Below are 15,342 nucleotides of genomic sequence, written 5' to 3'. Positions count from 1 at the left end.
GCCTGTGGCCCAACAATTTACAACGATGACAAAGCTTGGCAACCATGCCCTAAACTTTACCTCCGAAGTTTCTCTCAGGGCCCGTACATTTTAGAGTAACTCAGAATTGTGTGCCCACAGGAAAAAACAAAAAAAACAAAAAAAAAACGTGATTCAACTTGAAATATGTGGGAAGTGTCAAGGCCAAATCTCTCAGTGTAGGCTACGCTATAAACCTTAAACTAAGCCGATTTCATTAATGTGACATTAGCATTTGTAATGAGAAAAGGGGAAAAAACCCTTGGGACATCTTTGTACTGTTACCACATACACATGAATGTGCATGCCCACGCACACACACACACACAAATGAACACATACACACATGCAAACACAAACACATAAGCTGCAAAATCAGCCACTAATTTACATCCATATTACACAAGAATCACAAAATGCAGCCAAAGCACAGATGGGAGAAAATGTTTGTATGTGCGTAGGTTTTATAATGGAACATCACAGATTAGTTTCTGTAAACTAACTGTGACAGTTAGTTGAACCTTTCCTGATGAACTGGGCAAATAGTTCCAGACAAATAAAGACTGGCATTCATTCCTGCTTTATCCTGCTCCAGACAGAAAGGAAGGAAGGAAGACTGTATCAAGCGCAAATCTTCAACAATCTCGTCACTTTATTTATAACTTGCGAACGCACAACTCGGAGCTCATGTGATGCATGACAACACTCCTTGTTTCTTCTTTGACAAGGCAAGCAATACATTAAGCTGACTTGTTTTCTGTGTGGCTTTTAAGACTCCACAGATGTCCTGGCAAGATTCTGCATGTTGATTTGTTGAGCGAGTGACTGTAAGGTTTTTGTTTATTCAATATTGAGCTACATCTTTCCAAAGAAACTTTAGGGACCAATGGCTCTGTGCGATTACTGACTGTGTGAATTGATTGTAAGTTAAAAATAAAGCTTGTATCACTCCTTCTGGAGATCAGCCACGTGTACAGTATTGAAATCTGTGTGAATGGGGAGTTTTTGTATACATACATGTTTATGGTGCACAAAAACAAATGAAAGTGCATGGGGAAGGTGCTTTTAAAGGTATTTTTGGCCCACGAATTCCCCAACTCAACTCTCCGGAGTCGACAGATGCGCAAATGACATCACTGATTTAGGATGCCATAACAGCAGATTTTTAAATCGGTTTTAAAATTGTGTTGATAGAACAAGTAAAACCAGACTTGTGATAAAAAATCTTTTATACCATTCTTTTTTCTGAATATTGTCATCATGTTTGATGCACGTTTGGTGCAGGAAGAAACAGTAAAAACTGAATATTCACTAGTGCAAAGTGCTTGCAAGTTAAAAAACAAAAAAAACAAAGACATCGTGACATCCCCTTTCCTACTGGTGGAAAAATACACCACATCAACCAATTAAAAAAGTGGCATTTGGTTGCTGAGAAACAGGAGAAAGTTGTGGGAGTGAGAGAGACAGCGACATTGATAGCGAGTTTTATATTTGTGTTTTAAGCTATAAAAATTGTCTGTGGTTTTCACAGTAAAGAAATTAACTGTTTTCTACTCCGATTTAATGTTTTCTGTGTGACTTTAGGTCCAATGTGTTAATATAGTATGTCAAAATGAATAAATAACTGTACAGTCACACGTGAGGCTCTGTGGAAAAGAATTATACCAAACAAGACAAGGTAAACAAGTTTTAATGTGAAATGTAAAGGTAAAATCACAAGTAGTCAAAAGCAGGCAATTATACCCTAGAGGGCTAAATACAGATTTGTTCAAGATTTAATTGACATCACAGGGGCTGTGCACGCTATCAGTGCCGGATCAGAGCCAGCTAAATTTGAGTGAAACCTACAAAAATAAGTATTAATCTGTTTCTCAGTTCTTGAGTATTGTTTAGTGCCTTACTGTTGTCGGCCTATATTTTTTATAGCGTGTATGCGCCATCAAGTGTCCCAGCCACAGTGACTCTACGGTGCTTTCTTGTTACAAACACGCACTGCGTACTTTGCTAGTTATTTATAGAAGAATATGCAACGTTTGTATGTATACAGGAGTAACTTATGATACAGGACTGTGCAGTCTTCTGCATTCATAATTCTATCAGTTTTGCCAAGATCTCAAACATCACTGGCTGAAATGCAGCCCCAAACCATTACAGAGCCTCCACCATGTTTGTACAGGTGGCTGCAGACGCTCGCTGTTGTACATCTCTCCTGACCTCCTCCATACAGACTGATGACAATTTGAAGCAAAAATGTCCCGTTTGGATTCATCACTCCATCAGACCTGTAGCCATTAATTTTCAGTCCAGTTCTTGTGTAACTTGGCATACCTCAGGCTTTTCTCTGTGTTTCCCTTCCTTAAGAATGGCTTCTTGACAGCCACTCTTCCACTGACACCATTTCTGATGAGGCTTCAGTGAACAGTAGATGGGTCAAATGAAAGGTCAGATTTATCTCTTAGGTCCTGTGTCAGGTCTTTGCAAGATTTTTTTTACCCATTTCTTAAGAACATGACTTTCAGATACTGTTCATCTGCTATAGATAATTCTTCAGGCCTGCCACTTCTTCTTTTGTCCTCCACTTGTCCATTTTTTTAAAAGACACACTGCTGTGATATGCCAAGTTTTCAGCTAATTGTTCTGTGGGAATCAAGTTATTGATGCAAAAATACTATTTTATGCCTGTCAAACTGTGTTATCTTTGGCATTTCTAGTAGATTTAACTAAATAAATTGAAACAAATTATGTGTTTATGTGACAGGCTGCTTGCAACAAAGTGCAAATGATTTATAGGTCAGTGACAAGTGGCTTAACAAAAAAAAAAATGCAATGGTCAGGTACAAGGACTGAACTGAAAATAAGTGAAAAGCATGCTCAAAGAAAAACTTTAAAAGTCCTTCAGAAAGCTGGAGAACTATTGCTCAAAACCACTTTAAAAAATTACAAATCTGGCACCTACAAGAAAAATATAAATTAATGATGTGGCTCAAGACTTTTGCACAGTGCTGTACAAACTGTACATTAACACATTTTTCATCTATTTATTACATTTCTTTTGCAAGAAAATGTTATTTTTCTTCACTGTTTGCATTAGTGATGGATCAATACTGCAAAGTGAGACAATGCAGAAATGATCTGGTGTGCTATAAACCTAAAAGATGATGCAAAAATTACAAACATCTGAGCATCACAAGTGCTAACTATGAAAAAAAAAAAACATGCTCTAACAACAACAACAACAACAACAACAACAACATGCTATGTAATTAGGTGAGGTTATGATAACATAAACAGTGATCTAAATATATTTTAACAAGGAGCAGCAGTAAGAAGTCACTATGCTTACTGAGTGTAGTGTCATTAAGGTTTGTAATGATGTTTACTGGCCCCAATAATTAACGAGGTTTGTAAAGACAGGATAAAATAACCCCCTCCCGCTGAATTTACAGGACTACAAAGCCCAAATGTTTTGGAGTGGGGTTAGACGCAACAAGTCAAGAATAAACCGACGTTGTGCACACTTGGAATGCATCTTGGAACACAAAGATGCATCGAGACTCACCAAATGCTGTTCATTTTCCCATATGCCTGTAATTGCAATAATAAGATATGTTGCTGAAAAAGATGAGTGTTTTCAGTTTTTTTTATGACTTTTGAGAAAAATTGTTCCAATAGTTATGTAACTTGGCTAAATGCTCGCAGCTGGCAGGCATGTGACTAGCACAAACCCATTTTCACTTGTTCCAAATATTAGTGGATAAAATAAAAGATAACACCGTCTTTTCTTTTATTTCTTTTTTTTTTTTTAAACCATTCAAGAATAACAAAGAAACTCAGTCTGACCTTCAAACCTCTTTTCACCTCATCTTTGTCAGCTAACTGTGTAACAGGTACAACAAAAAATAAACAAATAAATGGCAAGAAATTGACACGACTACAAGACCAAGACACATACAAGACCTCTTTGTTTCTGCATCTGAGCAGGCTTAAAATGAGACAACTCAAGGAAATTCACAGTTCAGTGAGCTGAGATTAAGACCAGAACTGTACAACACTGTGGTCACCACAGTTTGCCTCGAGGCATGCATAATGTTACTTTGACATGGTTTGTTCTTTCTTTCTGTGCTGTTATAGTGACATCTGATGCCATGCAGTTCCGAGTAAATGGTCAAGGCAAAAAAATAAATAAATAAAAGAAATTCAAAGGCATGACGTTCACAAAGTGAAAGTGCTTTTATCCAGTCCTTGTGTTCGTGTAAATGTGACCCTGACTATACCCTTTCAGTGTTGTCAAATGGCAAAATTGGGGCCGCATGTATCAAACAACATCTTAATTTTTTTCCACAATCAAGCAAAAACTTTTATTAAATGTCAGTAAATATTTTACATGAATGAGGGGGGGGGGGACTGCAGTTCAAAGTGTGGTAAAATATGACACTTATATAACAAAAGGAGTATCATAATGGGAAACAGCTTCATTTTTCCAGTATCACCTTTCTGTTGCTCTATCCAGGACATTTTCCTCCCTCCTGGGGGCAAATGTTGAAGACCCTTTTAAAAGTCCAGCTGTGCCTTAAAAGAGTTAGTCACACCGGCAATGGGGTGCTTTGAAATGGTGTGCAGAATAACCACCAAGTAGTGCTCCTTTTTTTCCCTGTGACATGCCCCTATTTCCTGTGTCACCACACTTCCCCTGTGTGATTTCATATAAAAAGCCAAAATATTTGAGTCTCTATTGTTGACTGTGTCAAACCCAGATTTGACATTACTGCGCTGCAATTGCACTCCCCTAAGTGGAGAAACACATGACACTCACACACACGCGTGCGTGCGCACGCACTCACACTGACACTCACCTGTGTTCAACTGTCTTTTCATGTGAAACTAGACCCATAGGTCCACCCTCTGGATCCTAATACTTCCTTTTAGTTTAGCCAATCACAAGGCTTGCCATCAGCCCCTGTCTTGTTACCTGATATTATTTCAGGAGGAGTTAAGGAAAGCAAAGAATAGTGTTGGCTCTACATGAATGTCTGCTTGGTTTTTGTGTGTCTGTGTGTATATCTGCGCCTGTGTCATGACGAGTAGATTCCTTGTGTAGTGAGGCTGAAACCGAAGCTGCCTGGGCCTGTTGTTGATAGCTGTGTCTCACCCACTCAGTGCCCCAGAGGGAGTCAGGACCAAGACCACTGCTCAGGGTCTGTCTGTTCACACACATGAAACACGGGCTTAGATTACACAGAGCTCAAATATGACTCATCCCAAGGAGGGGGTGGAGGAAGGCCTTCTCTGTTGTTTTGCAAAAAAAAAAAAAGCGTGCGCATACATAGACACACACACTGCCCGCAATGATAGCTACATCACAGGCTCAGAAGAAAGGACCTTGTGGTTCCACACACCTGCCAAAGACAGATGTTAAGAATAAATCAGAGAGAAGCTCAGAGTGAAGAGAAACTCCACACAACCGTAACTCCACTAACTCACTGAACAGTACACTAACTGGAGAGCAAACAGCTGCACATGACAACACACACCAGTGATGAAAGTAACCATAGCATTCATGCACCTGACGTGCATACAGAGAGAGGCTACAACAGGGTGGGAAAAGGAGTATATTCAAAGTCTCTGTCTCACAGGCACCGCTCGTGTTTTTGTGTTTTTAGCGCTACTTTGCCGCCATGTAACCAGCTCCCATCCTCTGGAGCTGAGGGTGTTTAAGTGCAATTGTTCTGGAAGAAGTCAAAATCCTCCAACGGCAGACAAACAAGTCACAACAAGGCTGAAAGCGGTGTGGGTGGTTTGGAGAGGAAGCTCTTTTTTCCGCTGCTGACTAAGTGAATTTCACGATTTCTTCATGTAAATATAGCACCGTTGGGTTCTGAAGGATCAACACTTACAAAGCCTGCCCTTTAACTTGTTGCATTGCACAATAATATGCTCAAAATCTATTTTAAGGGTACTGTGACCTCTAAAATCATAATTGAAACACCTACACAATATCATCCTACATCCTGTCAGTCAGTGTGGCACACTTCCTGGTTCCAGAAATGATGTGTTATAAAAAAAAAAAGAAAGAAAAAAAGAAAAGCCTCAGATGGATTCACAGACAAGAGTGTAGCAGCCATGTCTAGGAGCATCTTGTAGCAGAGGCAAAATGGTGTATGTAAGTGATGCATACCCGGTATGCATGTGTGTCATAAACAGACACCCTTCACGCTCTGTGGCCCAGAAACAGGATAATAAAGTGAGTTAACCAACGGCACTCTGACTTTATCTCTTCCGTGCTGTCTTGGAATGCCAGCCTGCTGGAAAACTCCAACTATGTGGCATCCTGTCACACTACATAATGCACCTATGTGTATGTGTGGTACTGCGAACATGTGCCAACTCAAGAAAGACGTGAGTGTGCGTGTTTTTTCTTTGTCGGGGAAGACTTTTAAATGATGTTAAAGCAGAAGTGGAAATCAAATACAAGTAGAATTCAAATCTGCAACAAAAACATGACAAATTCGTTCACAAAGAGTATCACTGGAGGTTTTTAAATATATGATCCAAAAAGGTTTCCTCCTGTCCATGCTTACAATTATTTGGCAAAACAAAATCCCAGCTCTGTCCCCTGTGATGCCGATGAGTCTAACATCCATGACTCAAGAGGTCAGGCAGCCCATGCAGCTTGAGAATTAGGGGTTAAGGGGATGAAACCAAGTGTGTAATGTGAGAAGACATGCCAACATGGCTTCTCAGGCAACAAACAGAAAGGCGGCAAACATATCTCTGCGAGGAACGTGAGGTATGTCAGGAAGAAAGACTGTCACGTCATCCTTGAGAGCGAGCTGGAAAAAGAATTGTAGTGGCTTTTTGAACTGGCTGAGTTTAGACATGTTAATCAGTAACAGCCTGTTGTCCTTCAGACAGGAGGAGTGTGAGCACTGGGGTGTGTTTGTGGTGCGTCTGTGTGTGTGTGTGTGTGTGTGTGTGTGTGTGTGTGTGTGTGTGTGTGTGTGTGTGTGTGTGTGTGTGTGCGCCCGCGCGTGTGTGTGTGTGTGCCTGGCAAGTCCAACACCACTTGGATTTGAGCTGGGTTGAAGAAAGATAAAGCTCCAGACCAAGAGATGATCCATCTGGACTGTTTCCTTACAAAACATATGGAAAAATGCAGAAGCTTTTTTTTTTTTCCTTCCTTTTTCCGCCCACAATAGCTATTAATATCTTGCACAGAACATTTGCTTATGCCCCACTAAGGACTGGAATCCATTCTGAAACACAGTGATCTTGGAGAATTACAAAAAAAAAAAGTGGTCTGGCATTTTCACACACTCACTGTTTGTGTTCTCTGTGTGCAAAAAATGATCATGCAGTCCAATAAACACTTACAGTAAACTAACAGGCAGTACTCATCATATTATTTTTCCACACAGAGTGAAGTGAAGTGACATAAACTGAACCCTTAGACAGGACATGACTTATTCTGCTCAAGTCATCTGAACAAAGAAAGCTTTTCTTTTCCGCTTTGAAAATAATTCTCACATGCATCAGCAAGGATCCTTAAATAATCACACCAGCTACCTGACAGCAATTGTCCACAGCAGCGCCAAAACCTGTGTTAAAATGACAGCTCTGTAAATTGTTTTAATTATAGCCAACACAGATAACAGCCTGTGGAAACATCACCCTTTTCTTCAAGTCTTTCTCTGCAAGATGCAAACATACAGTATTCCCTGAAAATCGCACTTGTTGTGTGTGTGTGTGTGTGTGTGTGTGTGTGTGTGTGTGTGTGTGTGTGTGTGTACATGCGCGCGCGAATACAATATTCATTTTGCTGCAGGAGGACAATCTATGCATAACAATGAGAAGCGCTAATGAAATCAGCCATCAACCTGCGATACATACATATTAAAGCAGGACCTCAGAGTGTCATTCGCTTAGTGCATCATTTGTTCCCAGTCGTTTTTTTCTCTCTGCCACCTGACCTTTAGAGTATGTACCCCCCCACACTTCTCCACGCTAAAAATAGGAAGCGTACCTGCAGTACTGTGGCATTAAGCATACATGTGTGTGTATGTCTCTGCAGCACTGCACGAACATCATAACAATTCATTTAGGAATGTATACACCACCTGCACTGAGAGCCAAACAAACGTGCTCTTTTGGGATTCATATATAGACAACTAATGTTTGATTGTTCAAAATTGAGGGATCTGACAATCACTTCTTAACGGATGATGTCAGCATTACAAATGTTAACCACTGTCAGAGCTGTACCTTTGGTATAATGTCATATCATCCCAACTGCCAGGCAATCATGCTCCTCCCTTCCCTCTAAGCATGCTTCACGGCTCTGGTCTCTCTGTCTCTCCCTCTCTCTCCCTAACCCCCACCCCCACGCTGGCAGGGAAATGGATCCCTCCACCTGACAGTGGCCATTTTGAGGCTTCTCTCCTCTCCTCTCTACCCCTGCTTCCTGGTAAACAATGGGAGAGGGATAATTGATCAAACAGCCAGGGAACCCTCCGAGCAGGGGAAGGTCACCGCCCGCCAGCCTAGCTCACTGGGGGGGGGGGGGGTCAGTACGTGTATGAGCATTTGTCTGTGGGTATATGTTTGTGTGTGTATGCATGTATTGCATCTATGAATGTTTTTTTTTGTGTGTGACCAACTGTGTAAAAAGAAGGACAGAGAGAAAGTAGTGTATGTGTGTGTGTGCGTGTGTGTGCGTGCATATGTGTGTGAGAGAGTGAGTGAGAGAGAGAGAGAGAGAGTGGGGGGGTGAGGGGGTCTTTCTGTCGCTCTTGAGCTGCCATTTTTCTTCCCTGACAAAGACTCCATCTGCCACAGAGCCATTTGCTGCCTCCCGAGTCGGCAGAGCATTCTGCACGCCGCGTTCACCTTGATGTCACCTCTACACAGCTCACGCCTTGCTGACGCTGTACACACACACACACACACACACACACACACTTAAACACACACACTTAAACACACACACTTAAACACACAACAACACACGTTACTTTTTCTCTCATATAACCAAAAATGTATATGCTTATTGTCTCCCACTCACAAACACACTTTCAGTTTCTATCACGCACATACTATCTTGGCACTCTCTCTTTCACACACACATGCGCGCACACACGTGCATGCACACACACACACACATGCATTGAATGTGTATGTGTCAAGACAGCGGCCCTCCCTTTTCCTCTGCATGGCTGATATCACTGTGCAACCATCAGCGCTGTGCATTGTGGGAGTGTCTGTTGGGGCAGAGAGACGCGACAGGGGCTGAGGGATTCACACGCCTCTGAAAGACAGCCAGAGGGAGAGAGAGAGAGGGAGGCAGGAGGGGAGGGAGGCAGAGAAAAGAGAGAGATACGAAGGGGGCCGGTAACTGGAAATGAGAGATGGCATTTTAAAGAGGAAGCTGAATTTCACCTGCAATTACCGTAGCTCCGGGGCACATGGCTCGGTTAAGAGACATTTCATTCCAAAGCCACTGCATATAGCTGCTGCACTGAGCCCTGAGAGGCGCATAAAGAAGGAGGGAGAGAGAAAATAGAGCGGTGGAAAACTCTCCTCTGCCCTAGATGGCCCTCAGCAGATGCAGTGATGAAAGAGTGGAGGCAGTCAGGGATGTTAACTGGTAAATGAAACCTAGCAGAAAGAGGCAGTGTGGAAAGAAAAAGAAAACAAAACAAAACTAAAGGAAAGGAAAGGAAAGGAAAGGAAACAAAAAGTAAGGAAACACAGATAGATAAAGAGATAGAGAAAAGAAAATGGGTATCACATTCAGCAGGCCCCAACTCAGCCATCTGCACACCAGACCAGACAGCTGAACTGGGCCTCAGAGCACACACACGCATACACAAACACATGCACACCCACTAAACAAAGAGCAAATCAAATCCAATAATCATAGATACTCTTTCACAGTTAACTACATGGGAAGCTGGCTATGTTTAATGATTAATATCATTCTTAGTATTCATTCTACTCTTTCGATGAAACCCAGCCCTCTATCTCTTCCTCTCTCTCGCTCTCTCTCTCTCTCTCTCTTAGAACTCCAAATCAAGCCATAATGGTTTCCCTGAGGCTCAGTGTCCTGGCTAGTTTCACCAGGCACACTGCGGTGTTTCATAGGAGAAGTGTGACTGCACAGAAACCGTAATGAGCTCTCACTGGGAGCTGAGGGCCTCCTGGCACAGCTAATGGCTTCTCCTGACTACAGCTGTATCCAGGTTACAACCTGGCCTGGCACAACAGGCCCTGGGATGCACAGGCCCAGTAGGGACAAACTATTCCCAGCCACAGGCATACAACGTAGGCAGAAAACACATCCATAGCAATGGATTTAGTAGTGCGTTTAGTGTGCGGGTGTTTGAAGTAGAGAAGGGGGAAAGAAGACCTGGGGGAAAGGGTTAGGGGGCAGGAAGCGAGAGAGGATGTTGAGAGACAAGGGGCCGCGGCAGAAACACAGACCAAGAAATAAAGTCAGTTGAAGACATGTGGTTTGGCCATAAACGCAGCAGATAGACCCAATAAACCTGAAAGCTTTCATAAGGGAAACAGCTGGTGTTTGTGTGTGTGTGTGTGGTCTAAGGCTGATATCAGATTTTCAACAACATTATCAAGCCCTAATACATACATTGTATTTTATAAACCTGATGTCACCATTTCATTTTTGAAATATTAGTTATCACCAGATAACTACAACAATCATTACATTTTAAAGTGATGACATGTTGTCAGGTTAGGTTAAAGAACAGGCAGGTCAGGCAAAGCTAAGCTGAGAATTAATCTTCAGGAAAAGAGTACAAATAAATGTAAGGCCCCTGGATGATGTGTATGTGAGAGAAAGAGATAGGGAAACTGTGTTGGTGTGCGTTGTGTTTGTGTGTGTGCATGTGTGTGTGTGTGTGTGGGGGGGGGGGGGGGGGGGGGGGGGGGGGGGTCTGCTTAATTATCTCCATAAGACAGTAACCCTGCATCTTTTAACAGCACATGCATGCACAGAGACAATAATGATGGCTTATTATAATAACAACTCCACTAATGACAACCAATTACTAATCGGCATATTAACCCATTTGGCTAAGCTTCAGAAATTAACAAAGTAACGAAACACGAAAGCAAAATTATCAAGGACAACAAACATAAAATTTTGGACACAATTACAAACAATCAGTCCTTAACCTTTAAACCTAGTGAACCATGTGACCGACAGGAAAGTCAGCAACAGAGTCAAGCAAATGCTGTAAGATGACGTCAACAAGTGTGCAAAAATGTCTACCATTTTCTGCTCAGGGTGAGGGTAATGTGATTGGTAGGTTGGTAAGTGAGTGCAAGAGATGGCAAAGGATGGATCATCACTTGTTTTCAAACCTAACAGTGAAACAGGCATTAGAGCTGCGTCCAAGGAGCTCAAATTGCAATCCCGTTTGTATGCGGCTAAAAGGTTTGTGATGCATGGGGTTTAAAGGTCTACTCCTAATGTTTCATAAATTACTGGTATACAATTATGTTGCATTATGACACCTAGAACTCAGCATTGTATATCCAACATCAAGCCCCAACTACAACAAATACAATATACACACAGACCCAAACACACACACTCCTGTTGTTGCCCTCTCTGGGAAAGCTCACAGCTTGGGTTCTTTAGCTCCTGTTTTGTCTGGCCTCCATTCAAAATGGCCCCCTCATGACCACGCACATTATGGTCCAGGCAGGCAGCCCCTGAGTGGACTGAGGCTCCCTGGGTGCAAGTAGTGATTCATGGCACAAGTGTCTATAAAAGAGCAGCCTCACCCCACGCCGCAGCCCTTCATGGGGACAAGAAGAGCAGAGGCTGTTTGGCAGTGGGGGTGAATCAAAAGTCTGGCTACAGGACTCAGCCCTGTTGAGATCATGCGGGCCAAGGGAGGCAGAAGGGGAACAGCCAGTGTGTGTGTGTGTGTAGAGAACATGAGTTAGAGTGAAAGCGACACAAAGACATGGATGGCTAAGCCCAAAGTAATGCTAGAGTGTGTCTGCTGAATCTACTCTGCTCCCTATCCTGAGGACAATCACACAGTAGCTTTTTAACAATCTTAGCTCCAAGGCAAGTACAAAGTACTAAATGTTTAGGAGTTATCTCTAACACTTCCCCAGTCTAACAGAACACCAGTTTAAAGGGCACTGGGAAAAAAGACACTGTGAGAAACAAAGAGGGCTCATGAATAAGAGCTGAAAAATGATAGTAGTTGCTAGGATTGATGAAACCCTATTCAGGTTTTGTGACAGGCAACGAGACACACAAATTCCTTCCCCTCAGGCTAGAAGGTGTAATTTCCCCTTCCACTGTCACAAGAGCCATGTAAAAAATTATCTATAGCTCAATGACTGACTGCTTCGAAGTAATTCCAAGCAGTAATTTGTCTATCTATCTATCTATCTATCTATCTATCTATCTATCTATCTATCTATCTATCTATCTATCTATCTATCTATCTATCTATCTATCTATCTATCTATCTATCTATCTATCTATCTATCTATCTATCTATCTATCTATCTATCTATCTATCTATCTATCTATCTATCTATCTATCCTTGCAGATCAAGACACTCAGAATAGAAACACTGGCATGCTACTCCGTTGTAACACACGGTGGGATGCGGATGGAAATGCTGGCCCCACAGGACACACACACACACACACACACACACACACACACACACACACACACAAAGAACGGACTGCTGTGGGGCTGACGCAAGACTATCTCTGTCTCACGTGTCTCTCCCCTACGGCCGCCCGCTGCTCCTGACCTTCGAGATGTTTTTCTCTCTCCTTCTCCCTCTCCCTTTATTCCTCTCTATTTCACACTCACATAACACACACACTAACTCACTTATGCACACACACACACACACACACACACACACACACACACTCCTCCTTTTTCTGCACACCTCCCAGCCACTCAGTATTTTGTCATTAAAAAGCATTGCATTTCAAGCTTGGATCAAGCAGATGGGGCTGCGTAAGCATTGCTGCTCCTTCGCACAGCACCTTGGCTTAAGTACAGATAGTTTACATGCAGTACAGCGCTCTCCCTTAAACACACACACACACACACACACACACACACACACACACACACACACACACACACACACACACATGCGAACACACACATGCACACGCACAACCTTCCTGGAACCGGAGAATCAGTCTGGTTGTAGATAGCTGCTTCACATGGGTACTGTAAACCTCACTTGTGTGACGCCTAGCTGATGTAGTTGAATACTTTAAGACATGCTACATGGCAGACGAGGGTATCGTCTCTAAGCAAAGAAAGCTCCATTCTTTTCCTAACATATTTTTGTAGTCCCTTCCGTAGACCAGTGGTTCATGCCTTGCAGTGGCAAAACACTGACATAAATACTCACATAAAGTTCAATGGGTTCATAACACACACAATTACACACCCACACGCGTACGTGAATGTAATATAATTATATCTCTGTGCCATTAGACACATTTCTCTGTCTTTCTTTCATTTTCTCTCACCCTGAACATTTGCATATTCCTTTGGGTGTTTGCGTTGAGCAGCTCTTTCCTTTTTCCTTCTCTTGTCTTCCAAGCAACAAATGTCAGCTAATTACACCATAGCTGTTTGGATGAGCTCCATCTTTCCCTGTGCTCTGCTGTGCTTGTTCTCTATGGGGCTGCAGGAAGAGTCAGGCAGCCAAGATACCAGTTAGGAGCAGCCAGCTGTGGGGGTTGAGCTACAAGGCAACCCCCTCCCCCTCCCCTCCCCTTCCACCCCCCACCCCCAGAAATTGATTCCCCAAGAGAGGACTCATCAATACTTATCACAAATGATACAAGCAGCCCGCACCAACCTGCAGGGGATATAATGTATCATTCACAGCCAGAGATGAAGCAGTAATGGTTAGACCTGATAGAATCGGGTCTGGTAGCGCACAAGGCTAAAAAGACAGTCACGGGCAAAACAAGTATTTCCCTGAGCTCTGCATTCAGCAAAAACCTTCTTTTAAAAGATCCAATTTGATCTGGTGACACACTCACAGGCACAAGGCCATCAAGTCGGGCAAGAGAGAAAGTGCAAGTCATTGTCTGTGTGTGCAACAATAAACGGGCACACCACTTGGTGTGTGTGTGAAGTGAAGCCTTGAGGACGCAGCCGCGCCCCTGAGTACTGCTTGCTCTCGCACACAGACATAGTGAGAAAACAGAGAGGAAAGAAAGAAAGGGTCTCAGAAAGGAGGAGATTAATGCTACACACAGCAAGACACACAAACATCCAAACCCAATCCAAGATCCTAACCTAGAAGCACTGTCGGGCACAGTTAACACCCATTTACATTCAGTGTTGGGTCTGAAGAGATAGCAAACTCAAAGGATGTTTATTAGGCGCGTACGGTTCATACAAATATTCTGATTAGAATGGGAGAAATCTAATTAATTGCTTGATTCACTGAATGAACCCCGAATTTGTAATGTAATCATAACAACTGCTTTTCAAGGGGCTCTTGTTAAATTTAATTGGGGGAGAAAAAAAAAAACATCCTCTTTCACTGAATGAATGAAAATCAAATTAGGCCTGAAACTGGAGGAGTCTGCAAGTTTGTTCTGGCGTGCCATAAAAAGCACTGTAAAAGCAGAAGTGTGTGACAATGTATATTTTAAAAAGTCACGCATCATCTGTTTTGTAACACACGTATATTACGGGGACATCGTGAGAATTTGGAGATGCACTTACTGTTACAGGTGTCTTCAGCTCTTTGGCATCACTGCTGTAACACCTGGAGAAAAGCAGAAACAAGAGATCACTGTGGTTCAGGATGAATATAAAAATCTGACTCATAAGAATAACAGCATTCTCAAAACGGATAGATGTGTTGCTCTGCTATGATACGTGTTTTGTTTTGTTTTTTTTGTTTTTTTCATTCCACAACCCGAAAGTTGGTGGAGGCCCCAAAAACTACTTGCACTTCAAAGTTACAGTTACACAGCTTAGTATTTGTGGTTTTCAGACACATCAAAGAAAAAATATAGTGACGTCTGAAACACAGCTGTGGCTACACACACACGCACGCACGCACACACAAACAGAAAGATATTCACACCCACAAAAAGTCTCTTTCTCCCTGAGTCCTTGCAAAACCTGTTTGTTAGAAATGGATCTAGACATTGGAGCTTCAAGTGTGAGGATATTTTCCCTAAACACAAGACAGTTCTTGCAGAGAACCAAGCCTTACCAGCGTTCTCACGCCCATCTCTCATGCATTGTCTCTAAGGCCCTCCTGTGCACTTAC

The 15,342-nt window shown here is 42.5% G+C and overlaps 1 protein-coding gene across 1 annotated transcript in view; it reads right to left on the bottom strand.

The window, feature by feature from the left end:
• baz2ba (bromodomain adjacent to zinc finger domain, 2Ba) overlaps positions 1–15,342 on the bottom strand; it is a 69,641-nt gene that overhangs the window by 41,110 nt on the left and 13,189 nt on the right. Inside the window, 1 exon segment of the mRNA XM_030718144.1 lies at positions 14,787–14,829. The gene's annotated coding sequence lies outside the window, so the exon portion shown is untranslated.

The sequence above is a fragment of the Archocentrus centrarchus genome, chromosome 3 (genome assembly GCF_007364275.1).
Source record: "Archocentrus centrarchus isolate MPI-CPG fArcCen1 chromosome 3, fArcCen1, whole genome shotgun sequence".
Lineage (NCBI taxonomy): Eukaryota > Metazoa > Chordata > Actinopteri > Cichliformes > Cichlidae > Archocentrus > Archocentrus centrarchus.
Note: the sequence above shows the minus strand (reverse complement) of the source record. Positions and strands in the feature narration are given on the sequence as shown.